This window comes from Alligator sinensis, unplaced genomic scaffold, assembly GCF_000455745.1.
Source record: "Alligator sinensis unplaced genomic scaffold, ASM45574v1 scaffold707_1, whole genome shotgun sequence".
Classification (NCBI taxonomy): Eukaryota; Metazoa; Chordata; order Crocodylia; family Alligatoridae; genus Alligator; species Alligator sinensis.
This window is the reverse complement of record NW_005842065.1, coordinates 1,067,060-1,069,697: the sequence shown is the minus strand read 5'-3', so window position 1 is coordinate 1,069,697 and position 2,638 is coordinate 1,067,060.

Sequence of the window (2,638 nt, the reverse complement as noted above, 5' to 3'; positions counted from 1 at the left end):
GTGGTACTGCATCCTATTGCGTACTGCCCAGTTTTCTAACCTGTCCAGGTCTGCCTGCAATTGTTCACTACCCTCCAGAGTGTGCGCTTCACCCCACAATTTAGTATCATTGGCAAACTTGGACAGAGTACACTTCACACCCACATCCAAGTCATTGATGAAGATATTGAAGAGTACAGGTCCAAGGACCAAACGCTGTGGGACCCCACTACCCACATCCTTCCAGGTTGATACCGACCCGTCTACTACCACTCTCTGGGTGTGACCGCTAAGCCAATTTGCCACCCACCGGATCGTGTAAACATCTATATCACAGCCAGCCTCTTAATTTATTTATGAGAATAAGATAAGATACTGTATTGAAGGCCTTGCTAAAGTCCAAGAAAACGACATCCACCTTTACTCCTGCATCTAAGCATTTTGAGACCCTGTCATAAAACGAAACCAGATTGGTCAGGCATCATCTACCTGCTACAAATCCATGCTAGTTTCCCTTCTGCATTATTTTTCCCACTGGACTCCCACAAATATATAGCCTGGAAAAGCGCTGGCTCAGGGGTGATCTGATGGCCGCCTATAAGTTTATCAGGGGTGACCGCCAGTATCTGGGGGAACGTTTGTTCACCAGAGTGCCCCAAGGGATGACGACTAGGTCGAATGGTCATAAACTACTACAAGACCGTTTCAGGCTGGACATAAGGAAGAATTTCTTTACTGTCCGAGCCCTCAAGGTCTGGAACAGCCTGCCACCGGAGGTGGTTCAAGCGCCTACATTGAACACCTTCAAGAGCAAACTGGATGCTCATCTTGCTGGGATCCTATGAACCCAGCTGACTTCCTGCCCTTTGGGCAGGGGGCTGGACTCGATGATCTTCCGAGGTCCCTTCCAGCCCTAATGTCTATGAAATCTATGAAAATATGATCCTTCATAATCTTTTCAAAGACCTTTCCAAGGATGGAGGTGACACTGACCGGCCTACAATTACTTAGATCCTCCTTCCTCCCCTTCTTGAAAATAGGAACTACATTGGCTCTTTTCCAGTCCTCTGGGACCTGACCCAAGTGCCACGAGCGCTCAAACAGCTGTGCCAGAGGTTCTGCTATGACACCAGCCAATTCCTTCAGTACCCTCGGATGCAGCTCATCCAGGCCTGCTGACTTGAATACATCCAGTCCATCCAAGTGACTCTGCACCAAGTCGGCATCAACAGTTGGTAGGCTGGTGTCCCTCTGATGCCCATCTAAGAACCCATTAGGAGACTTACCTTGAGCCCTGTTCACTGAACACTGAGGCAAAATACTCATTGAATAGCTCAGCCTTGTCCCCCCTCTCTGTCGCTAATTGCTCCTTGTTCAGTAGGGCTCCTATGCTGCCCTGTGCCTTCCTTTTACTCCCTACATACCTAAAAAAAGACTTTTTGTTGTCTTTAACTTGTGTTGCTAGCCTCAGCTCTGTAGTTTCTTTGGCCTTTCTAACTGCCTCCCTGCAAGTGTGGGTCAAGTAGGTACATTCCTACTTGGTAGCTTCCCCGTGCTTCCACTGCCTATATGTCTTCTTTTTTGCCCTTAGGCTCCCCTGGATTTCCCTGTTTAGCCAAGGACATTTTTTGGCTCCTTTCCCCCTTTTCCCTCATACTGGGATAGTCTCCCTCTGTGCCTGAAGGATCGCTTCCTTTAGGAACGACCACCCTTCCTGGACTCCCATCTCGCCAATAGTCTTCTGCAGTGATCATTGACTAGACTTCTAAGCACACTGAAGTTAGCCTTCCTAAAGTCAAGCACTTCCATGCTACTAGTTATCTTATCCGCCCTACGCCGTATGGTAAATTCGACTGATTGGTGGTCACTGTCCGCAAGGTAACCACGAATCTGCAGCTCCCCTATGAGGTCCTCCCTCGTAGCTAACACTAAGTCCAGTAAGGCATTCCTCCTAGCGGGACCATATACCTCCTGCGTTAGATTAAGGTCCTGCATGCAGGTTAAGAACCTACATGAATGGTTGGATTTGGTTGACCAGAAACCTGATGGGATCCTACCCATGACCAGGCAGTGGGCATTCAGGGATACACACTATATAGAAGGGACAGAACTGGGAGGAAAGGCGGTCATTATTGACTCCAAGATGAACATGAGCCGCCAATGCCAGCCCGCAGCCAGCAAGGCCGGTCATACCTTGTCATGCATCCAAAGATGCATCTCAAGCTGATCCAGAGAGGTGATACTCCCCCTCTACGTGACATTGGTCCAGCCTCAATTGGAGTACTGTGTCCAGTTCTGGGCACTGCACTTTAAGGAGGATGTGGTCTCCCTTGAGAGGGTTCAGAGGAGGGCCACCTGCTTGATTGGAGGGCAACAGGGCAGGCCCTATGAGGAGGGGCTGAGGGACCTGAACCTGTTCAGTCTCAGCAAACAGAGGCTGAGGGGGAATTTGGTGGCTGCCTACAAACTCGTTAGGGGAGATCAGCAGCAAATAGGAAGGGTCCTATTCCCCCCAGCAGCACCTGGGGTGACGAGGAACAATGGCCAGAAGCTGCTGGAGAATAGGTTCAGGTTAGAGATTAGGAGGCACTATTTCACTGTTAGGGTGGCTAGGATCTGGAACCAACTTCCTAGGGAAGTGGTCCTCGCTCCTACCTTG